This window comes from Oncorhynchus kisutch, linkage group LG4 (assembly GCF_002021735.2).
Source record: "Oncorhynchus kisutch isolate 150728-3 linkage group LG4, Okis_V2, whole genome shotgun sequence".
Taxonomy (NCBI): Eukaryota; Metazoa; Chordata; class Actinopteri; order Salmoniformes; family Salmonidae; genus Oncorhynchus; species Oncorhynchus kisutch.
This window is the reverse complement of record NC_034177.2, coordinates 79,706,870-79,718,238: the sequence shown is the minus strand read 5'-3', so window position 1 is coordinate 79,718,238 and position 11,369 is coordinate 79,706,870.

Sequence of the window (11,369 nt, the reverse complement as noted above, 5' to 3'; positions counted from 1 at the left end):
TTTTATTGGAGGTCTATTACATCAGACTGCCTATTCTCTTTTATTGGAGGTCTATTACATCAGACTGCCTATTCTCTTTTATTGGAGGTCTATTACATCAGACTGCTTATTCTCTTTTATTGGAGGTCTGTTACATCACACTGCTTATTCTCTTTTATTGGAGGTCTGTTACATCAGACTGCTTATTCTCTTTTATTGGGGGTCTATTACATCAGACTGCCTATTCTCTTTTATTGGAGGTCTGTTACATCAGACTGCTTATTCTCTTTTATTGGAGGTCTGTTACATCAGACTGCCTATTCTCTTTTATTGGAGGTCTGTTACATCACACTTTGCCTATTCTCTTTTATTGGAGGTCTATTACATCAGACTGCTTATTCTCTTTTATTGGAGGTCTATTACATCAGACTGCTTATTCTCTTTTATTGGAGGTCTATTACATCAGACTGCTTATTCTCTTTTATTGGAGGTCTATTACATCAGACTGCTTATTCTCTTTTATTGGAGGTCTATTACATCAGACTGCCCTATTCTCTTTTATTGGGGGTCTATTACATCAGACTGCTTATTCTCTTTTATTGGGGGTCTATTACATCAGACTGCCTATTCTCTTTTATTGGAGGTCTATTACATCAGACTGCCTATTCTCTTTTATTGGAGGTCTGTTACATCAGACTGCCTATTCTCTTTTATTGGAGGTCTGTTACATCAGACTGCTTATTCTCTTTTATTGGAGGTCTATTACATCAGACTGCTTATTCTCTTTTATTGGAGGTCTATTACATCAGACTGCTTATTCTCTTTTATTGGAGGTCTGTTACATCAGACTGCCTATTCTCTTTTATTGGAGGTCTGTTACATCACACTGCTTATTCTCTTTTATTGGAGGTCTATTACATCAGACTGCTTATTCTCTTTTATTGGAGGTCTATTACATCAGACTGCTTATTCTCTTTTATTGGAGGTCTGTTACATCAGACTGCTTATTCTCTTTTATTGGAGGTCTGTTACATCAGACTGCTTGTTCTCTTTTATTGGAGGTCTGTTACATCAGACTGCCTATTCTCTTTTATTGGAGGTCTATTACATCAGACTGCTTATTCTCTTTTATTGGAGGTCTGTTACATCAGACTGCTTATTCTCTTTTATTGGAGGTCTGTTACATCAGACTGCTTATTCTCTTTTATTGGAGGTCTGTTACATCAGACTGCTTATTCTCTTTTATTGGAGGTCTATTACATCAGACTGCTTATTCTCTTTTATTGGAGGTCTGTTACATTACATCAGACTGCTTATTCTCTTTTATTGGAGGTCTGTTACATCACACTTTGCCTGTTCTCTTTGCTCTGAGGCACAGCTGATGTGTAGGTCAGGAATACATTTTGCCTAAGACTACACTGTGAGCTTGAATGCTACATTTCTGGTTTTGTAGGGTTTATTTCCTCATGGTTTCAGAATGCCCAGCTCTAGGGTTAGGGGTTAATGTTAGGGTTAGGGAAAATTGGATTTAAAATTAGAATCAAACATGTGTGTGTGTGTGTGTGTGTGTGTGTGTGTGTGTGTGTGTGTGTGTGTGTGTGTGTGTGTGTGTGTGTGTGTGTGTGTGTCTTCCTTGTTGTACAAAGGTGACTGTTTGAAGTTTTCCATGTTCATGTTTAAATTCCATATTGTCTCTTGTCAGACTGTAACTATGGGTGAGTGATGAGTGAGGAGTCAAATGCAGAGAGCGAAGTGAATGGGAAAAACGCTTTAATGTCCTTCAAAACGTAACAGGTCCAAACATGGGTGAATGCCCTAAAACACTGGTGCTAAACAAACCCAAAACCTAGTTACAAACACTGGACAGCGAAAACCCAAAACAAACACGATACATCACCAAACGTAACAAACCAGCAAGCCCGCACAAACACCAGCGGGCAAAACGAACTTAAATAACACCCATCCCAAAACCCCAACAAGGAACAGGTGAAAACAATTAGACAAAAACAAACGAAAAGGAAAAAGGGATCGGGGGCAGCTAATAGCCCGGCGCGCGCCACGCGAGCAGGAAGGGGAGCCACCTTCGGTGGTATTCGTGACAGTACCCCCCCCCCACCCCCCCTGACGCGCCGACACCGGCCTCGGGGACGACCTGGGGGGCGAGGCGTAGGGCGATCCGGATGGAGGCGATGGAACTCACTTAGTATAGTGGGATCCAATATATCCCCCACCGGGACCCAGCACCTCTCCTCCGGCCCGTACCCCTCCCAGTCCACGAGGTACTGCAGGCCCCTCACCCGGCGTCTGGAGTCCAGAATGGACCGTATCGTGTACGCTGCGGACCCCTCGATGTCCAGAGGGGGCGGAGGGACCTCCGGAACCTCACTTTCCTGCATGGGACCAGCTACCACCGGCCTGTGGAGAGACACATGAAATGAGGGGTTAATACGATAATATGAAGGGAGTAACAATCGATAACACACCTCATTTATTCTCCTCAGGACTTTAAATGGCCCTACACACTGCGGACCCAGCTTCCGGCAGGGCAGGCCGAGGGGCAGGTTTCGGGTCGAGAGCCAGACCCTGTCCCCTGGTGCAAACACGGGGGCCTCACTGCGGTGACGGTCAGTGCTCTTCTTCTGCCGTCCACTCGCCTGACGCAATGACTCCTGGACGGCTCTCCAGGTCTCCTTAGAACGCTGCACCCACTCCTCCACCGCAGGAGCCTCGGTCTGGCTCTGATGCCATGGTGCCAGAACCGGCTGGTACCCCAACACGCACTCAAACGGTGACATGTTGTTAGAGGAGTGGCTTAGTGAGTTCTGTATCTCGCCCACTCCCCTGGCCGGTCCTGGCAATACGACCGCAGAAACCTACCCACCTCCTGGTTCACTCTCTCCACCTGCCCATTACTCTCCGGGTGATAACCCGAGGTCAGGTTGACCGAGTCCCTCAGCCGCTCCATAAACGCCTTCCATACTCTGGACGTAAACTGGAGACCCCGATCAGAAACGATATCCTCGGGCAAAAAGACATGGGTGAATAGTGCCTCCGCAGTCTGCAGGGCCGTAGGGAGACCGGGCAACGGGATAAGATGGCAGGACTTAGAGAACCGATCCACAACGACCAGGATCGTCGTGTTCCCGTGAGAAAATCCACCGATAGATGGGACAACGGCCGTTGTGGAACGGGGAGGGGTTGTAATTTCCCTCGTGGCAAATGCCTAGGAGCCTTACTCTGAGCGCATACCGAACAGGAGGAGACATAGAATCGCATGTCTCTCACCAAGGTAGGCCACCAGTACTTCCCTCTAAGACTTCGCACCGTCCTCGAAATACCCGGGTGACCTGATGAGGGTAGACTATGTGCCCATCGAATCAATTGATCACGAACAGCGAGCGGCATGTACCTACGACACTCCGGGCACTGTGGAGGCGCAGGTTCCTCCCTTAGTGCCCGCTCGATGTCCGTGTCCACCTCCCATACTACCAGTGCTACCAGCTTGGCAGCCGGAATGATGGGAGTAGGATCGATGGACCGGTCATCAGTGTCGTATAGGCGGGACAGCGCGTCGGCCTTAGTATTGAGGGAACCTGGTCGATACGAGATCGTAAAACAAAATCGGGTGAAATACATGGCCCACCTTGCCTGACGAGGATTCAGTCTCCTAGCTGATCGGATATACTCCAGATTACGGTGGTCAGTCCAGATGAGAAAAGGGTGCTTAGCCCCCTCAAGCCAGTGTCTCCACACCTTTAGAGCCTTAACCATGGCCAACAACAAATTTTCCCCCACATCATAATTCCGCTCCGCTGGTCCGAGCTTCTTCGGAAAAAAAGCACAGTGGCGGCGCTTCGGTGGCGTACCCGAGCGCTGGGAGAGCACAGCTCCAACCCCAGCCTCGGATGCGTTCACCTCAACTATAAATGCCAAAGAAGGGTCCGGATGCGCCAACACTGGCGCGTCGGTGAACAGCGCCTTCAAAAGACGGAACGCTCTGTCTGCCTCTGCTGACCACTGCAAACGCACCGACCCCCCCTTCAGCAGTGAGGTAATAGGGGCCGCCACCTGGCCAAAGCCCCGGATAAACCCTCGGTAGTAATTGGCAAAACCTAAGAACCGCTGCACCTCCTTTACCGTGGTGGGAGTCGGCCAATTACGCACGGCCTTGACGCGTAATTTCCCAGAGGTGGAAATGCGATAACCCAGGAAGGAAACGGCTCGTTTGGAAAATTCACATTTCTCTGCCTTCACATACATACAGGTCATGCTCCAGCAGTCGCCCAAGAACCTTGCGCACCAGAGACACATGCTCGGCGCGTGTAGCGGAGTAGATCAAGATGTCGTCAATATACACCACTACACCCTGTCCGTGCAGGTCTCTGAGAATCTCATCGACGAAGGATTGAAAGATGGCTGGAGCATTCTTTAACCCGTATGGCATGACGAGGTACTCATAATGGCCAGATGTGGTACTAAATGCAGTTTTCCACTCATCTCCCTCCCGAACACGCACCAGATTATATGCGCTCCTGTGGTCCAGTTTCGTGAAAAATCGCGTCCCGTGAAATGATTCCACCACCGTAGCGATGAGAGGTAGTGGGTAACTAAAACCCACAGTGATGGAATTTAGACCTCGATAATCAATACACGGACGCAAACCACCCTCCTTTTTCTTCATGAAAAATAAACTTGAGGAGACGGGTGACATGGAGGGCCGAATGTACCCCTGTCCCAGAGACTCTGTGACATATGTCTCCATAGCCAACGTCTCCTCCTGGGACAACGGATACACGTAACTCCTGGGGAGTGCAGCGTTTACCTGGAGGTTTATCACGCAATCCCCCTGTCGATGGGGTGGTAATAGGGTCACCTTCTTCTTACTGAAGTATGCCAAATCGGCATACTCAGCAGGAATGCGCATGGTGGACACCCGGTCTGAACACCCGGAGCCTCCTCCTCCAGTCTCCCTAGACGCAGCCCCTCCTAGCTCCATCGGGATGGGAGCGGGGGGGCAGGTGGTGGAACTGACAGGACCCTTTCAGAATGTCCGCAAACAGCCAGCAGATGGTCTAGCCGGATAGACATGTCGATCAGCTCCTCCAAGCTGAGCGTAGTGTCCCGACAAGCCAGCTCCCTGCGGACGTCCTCTCTTAGGCTACATCTGTAATGGTCTATCAGGGCCCTGTCGTTCCACCCAGCTCCAGCGGCCAAAGTCTTCGTGACACAGACCTTAATCTGTCACAGTTATAATAACGTATGTGCAGATGGCTTTGGGATAGGCATGTAAAGGAATGTATTTTTCACTTTCAAAATATTCTAAAAGGGATGTCACGATTTTGTCACAGCATCATATCCTTTGTGTGCTGACACTTTCATGAAAACATTCCGGTGTGGAAATCTATGTCGGGAAAAAACCCAGATCAGGAATTCTAGTCTGGTCCTTGATCTGTTTGCGCTGTCTTGCCATCTCCTATAGTCATTGTCACGTCTGAGATTGTCAAGACAGCACAAAGATCTGAAAACAGGATACCCGAATTCCACTCCTGGTCTTACACAAAACGTGGCCAGAGAGAACACCGTGGACAAGTCAAGTTAGACCCTGCATCTAGCATCATCTCCTGTTGTTGGAGGAAACAGGAGTCACATAAACTTTAACACATATGGCACCTTATAAATCATGCCGTCCACCAAAACATGGTGTGTCAGTCTCCCGACCTGCAGCTATAAATTCATTAATCCACTTTATTCTCAACATGTGAGACCAGGCTGTTAATCCCCCACCTGAACACTACGGTTTTAAAGCAGAATCCTCCAATCCCAGATCCCAAAAGCAGTAGTTAGACCAACTTGCACCTCTCTGGCTGGAGACTTTATCTACATTCCAAATGGCAATCCTTATATACAGTTGAAGTCGGAAGTTGACATACACTTAGGTTGGAGTCATTAAAACTAGTTTTTCAATCAATCCACAAATTTCTTGTTAATAAATGATAGTTTTGGCAAGTCAGTTAGGACATCTAACTGCTGAAAGGTGAATTCATCTCCCAGTGTCTGGTGGAAAGCAGACTGAACCAGGTTTTCCTAAAAGATTTCGCCTGTACTTAGCTCCATTCCGTTTCTGTTTGATCCTGAAAAACTACACGGTCCTTAACGATTACAAGCATATATTTGGGTGGCAGGGTAGCCTAGTGGTTAGAGCGTTGGACTAGTAACTGGAAGGTTGCAAGTTCAAACCCCAGAGCTGACAAAGTACAAATATGTTGTTCTTCCTCTGAAGAGGCAGTTTAACCCACTGTTCCTTGGCCATCATTGAAAATAAGAATTTGTTCTTTAACTGACTTGCCTAGTTGAATAAAGGTTAAAAAAATACCTATAACATGATGTAGCCACCAAAATATGGAGAGTGGTACTCAGTAATGTGTTGTATTTGATTTACCCCAAACATAACACTTTTTGTATTCTGGATTTTTTTTGCAGTACTACTTTAGTGCCTTGTTGCAAACAGAATGCATGTTTCGGAATATTTTTATTCTATACAGGCTTCCTTGTTTTCACTCTGTTAATTAGGTTAGTATTGTGGAGTAACTGTGATGTTGTTGATGCATCCTCAGTTTTCTCCTATCACAGCCATTAAACTCAGTAACTGTCACCATTGGCCTCATTGTGAAATCCTTGAGTGGTTTCATTCCTCTCTGGCAACTCAGTTAGGAAGGATGCCTGTATCTTTGTAATGAATAACTTTACCATGTTCAAAGGAATATTCAATGTCTGCTTTTTAAAATATTTTTATCTACCAATAGGTGCCCTTCTTTGCGAAGCATTGGAAACCTCCCTGGTCTTTGTGGTTGAATCTGTGTTTGAAATTCACAGTGGGTAGGCCAGTGACAAAACATCTCAATGCAATCCATTTTAAATTCAGGCTGTAACACAAAATGTGGAAAAAGTCAAGGGGTGTGAATACTTTCTGAAGGCACTGTATGTTTCTTGAAGAATAGCTTATAACCTCAAACCACTATTCACATGATTAACAGTGTTAAACACTGTTAAATAACACAAATATGGAAAACAATCTTTTTTGTGAATGACTGTTTAATTTTGTCAATATGCAGTAACAAGCCAACAATTGGTTGGCTATCTAGGTAGCTAGCTTTCAAACATAGCTAAATACAATAATAAAATAGTCAATATCAGCATGTGAATGAACTACCTCGCTGTAAAATTGCTTAAACAAACTGCACTGTCAATTTATGAGTCTATCTCACTGAGGTCAACTTGCAGTTTGCCTCTGCCCAGAGCGAATGCAGAGTACGTTGCTAAGGCAACAATGGCCCTTTCCCAAATATCCTACTGACACACAGATGGTACTTGAAGGAGAAACTGAGCTGTATAATTTGGTACACTGTTTAGATTAAGCACATCTAAGTGGGAATATATTCTTTGTCATGACTATATAAATGGATGGATGTTTTCTAGACAAGTATGCCCATACTATCTATTGGCTCATTTGACGATCTGGAGTGCAGGTAATTGTTATAAAAGCTTTATGAAATGTGATAGTGTGTTATCCCCTATCTCCAGTGATGAGAACCATGTAGTTATGACGAGTTCCTACATGGGACCACTTAGAAGTTAAATCATGGTTAATTAAAATGTTTTATTTTACTCACGATAGAACACATGCTTTCACCAAATTGACAGGAGTTTCATGACTTTTATTTCTGGGGATGGACTATCCCTTTAAAAGGGGTTGTATTTACCCCAGCCTCATCCTTCTGTTGTATACCAAAACAAGTGGGCTGCCATTTTGTTGTTTTTCAAATCCCAGATTGTAACTTTGAGTCCTGTATCGCCTGCGGAGAGGAGTTAATAGTATCTGTATGAAGCCTCTACTTCAGCCAGACTCATTAGCAGATTGGCTCCTGGATAAGAGTTGGAGAAGCATCCGGTTTTGGAATGGATAGAGTGCAGACGGATAGGGTATTTTTCAGGGTAACAATGCACTGTCGTAAGACACATTCTATCCCGCTTATTGTTTGCAAGACAACCCGAGGCCCAAGTATAATTTCTCTTGATTGTTTTTTTGCAGAGATATTTATTATTGAGTTTTTTTGGTTTTGCTATGGCTCAGACACCAGGCTCACAATAAACACAAGAACAGTGTGACTAAACAACACCAATAAAGGATGGAATTGTGCCGCCTCGTCCTCAAACTTTCACTTTGGGGGTGTATCTGTTGTTCTTAGTGATTCAGCTTATCTTGGAGAGTCGCCACAAAAAGTTGTTTTCTCTTTGTCTTGTGCTTCTGCTTGACGGACAATAGTGTTACACTGGCTGGATTAAGCCTGAGGGCAATCCATTAACTTGAAACCGACAATAACTTTGAGATGAACTTGATCTACAACCATCACACATCTCTTCGGATCTGACTGACTGTGTAAAAGTTATCTTTTGTCTTTGTCTTGTGCTTGACCAGATCATTGAGTTCATCTGCCTGATTATAGATAGCCTAAAATATCTAGCCATTAGATCCCTAAGTATTTGTTATTATTCTTATGACAGGACGGTAGGAAGCAAGTAGGCTAGGGAGACAGAAAAGGACTGGCACAGACAGATGACTGAGTCACGTCTCGAACCCCTGTCGCCAAGATGGCATGTGTGGTCCAGAGTCGAGACTTATCGCTTGACCAAACTCCAACTTAGATAGCCTGCAGGCATTCTAATAACTCTGGAAATACTTTGAGATAGACTTTATACCAACTTCTAAAACACATCTACACAGTGCTTAACTTGGGATGAAAGAAGTGCAGGAGCTGTCCATGACATCTCCATGACGTTGAACCAAATGTTCCTGACTATTATTATAGCCTACATGAAAAAGTAAGCATTATTGACACTGGAAGGGTGCTGTGTCTGATCCCATGCAGACCTACCATCTCCTGTTGTTGTGCCCTTGATCAAGGAACTTAACCCTGTTAGAAATTAGATATGTAGAAGGGTGAGCCGGTCAAGGATCGATTCAGACAAGGTGGTAAATTGTATGACAAGCGACAGTTTATTCAGAGTGAAGATATCTAGTACAGCGTAATTACGGCTCCTCCGTTAGTTCGTACGGAACAGCAGGCAAAGAGACCGTTACAATCAGTACACCACTTATATATAGAACAGAAAGTAGGTTGATTCTGGAAGATCGGATCTTTGGATTGGTTCAGCTGGGGTGTAGTCTGTAGTCTTCCGCCATTGGCTCAGTTGTCTGTCCGTCATCGTAGAATCCTCTTCGGGCACACAATGTTCAGCTACAAAGGAGATTATGTGTGTGCGCTGGTTTTGGCAGTTAGTGTAATGCGGGAGCTATCCTGTAGGGGACCCCACAGGCTTTACTTTGAGTTGTAGCCCTGTATTAGCAATAGGTTGGTCACCTGCATAAGAAATAGCATTTCCCTACAACCCCCAACAAAGTGGAACGGTATTGTTAGTCACATGTTGTCAACACGTGGTCAACTCTCCATCTGGAGAGCTCCTGGGTGTTCAGGCTTGGCTTTTGATCCAGCCCCGAAACACCCAAGTCTGCTTATCAAGGTCCTGTTGAGCAGCTGATGTTTAGGCTACAATGTGGTTAGACCAGAGCATGAACAAACGCCTGCAAAAGCCTGCAGTAGCTATCCTGGAGGATGGTTGCCACCCTTGATATCAAATATTGCAACATTACAACCAAATAGTTTTATTCAAAAAAGTATTCCCTTATTCAATGAATCAGGGATCAAATAGATAAGGTAGGCTACTTCAAAGCAAGTTATCTAACTAGACATGTTCATATAGCCTTCAGCATAAGGCAAAAATATTAATATTTCGGGGGAGAACTATGGACAGCAAGTTATTTGTCAATTAAGATATTCTTATAATATTTTTTAGCGTTGTTGCAAAAAGGAACGTTGCTTGCAGGTTTATGGTGTATTGCTATTTGAACTGTATTGATGTGGGGTGATACTATTGACATGTTGCCGGGAAGATTCATACCCTCTGCACTCGCCACTGGGAGGTAATAAAGATTATTGCAAATCCTCTAATGTTGATGACTGGGTTCTTTCTTGGAAATTGTTTCTATGAAGTTGCAGTTAAATTGCTCTGCCATTTTTATTGTATTGGGTATTATTGGTTGGGTTACCCCTGTGCTGTGATGGGTGTTTTATATGGTGTGTCTTGTCTTTTCTCTCGACTGGCTATCTGGCAAATAGGCTACACTCTAGGCAGTCTCTTCTGCTGATGTGTGTGGGTAGTGGTACTCTATCCTACTCTTTTCCTTTCGACAGCAGTGTTGCCAACTTAATGACTTTGTCGCTATATTTAGCGAGTTTTCAGACCCCTCTAGTGACACATTTTCAAAAAAGCAACTAGCGACAAATCTATCGACTTTTTCTGGTGTTATTGGAGACTTTTGTAGACTCTGACGTGAAATCAAATCAAAGTTTATTTATCATGTGTGCCGAATAAAACAGGTTTAGACCTTACAGTGAAATGCTTACTTACAGGCTCTAACCAATTGTGCAAAAAAGTTGTTAGCTGAACAATAGGTAAGTAAAGAAATAGAACAACAGTAAAAAGACAGGCTATATACAGTAGCGAGGCTATTGGAGAGGGTAGTAAGTTTTAAGTTCCTCGGCATACACATCACAGACAAACTGAATTGGTCCACTGTTAGAAATTGGATATGTAGACGGGCGAGTCGGTCAAGGATCGATTCAGACAAGGTGGTAAATTGTATGACAAGCTACAGTTTATTCAGAGTGAAGATATCTAGAACAGCGTAATTACGGCTCTCCCGCTGGTTCGTACGGAACTGCAGACGAAGAAGAGACCATTACAATCAGTACACCACTAATATATAGAATAGAAAGTAGGTTGATTCTGGAAGATCGGATCTTTGGATTGGTTCAGCTGGGGTGTAGTCTGTAGTCTTCCGCCATTGGCTCAGTTGTCTGTCCGTCATCGTAGAATCCTCTTCGGGCATAATGTTCAGCTACAAAGGAGATTATGTGTGTGTGCGCTGGTTTTGGCCATTAGTGTAATGCGGGAGCTATCCTGTAGGGGACCCCACAGGCTCTACTTTGAGTTGTAGCCCTTTATCAACAATAGTTTGGTCACCTGCATAAGAAATAGCATTTCTCTACAAAACCCTCTCTTCACGTCTCACCAGAGACGTGACACAACCTAACTGGATCCAGACACAAAGAGAAACTTCTCCCAAGGGGACTATGAAATAAGGCACGGTATTAAACAGAAATAGATATATATGTATTACCATCATGTTCTCCATTCAATCCCACTATGTACTAAGTTGGCTACCAGCCACCTAGGAACTTACAACCCTCATTTAACAGAGCGGAGAACAA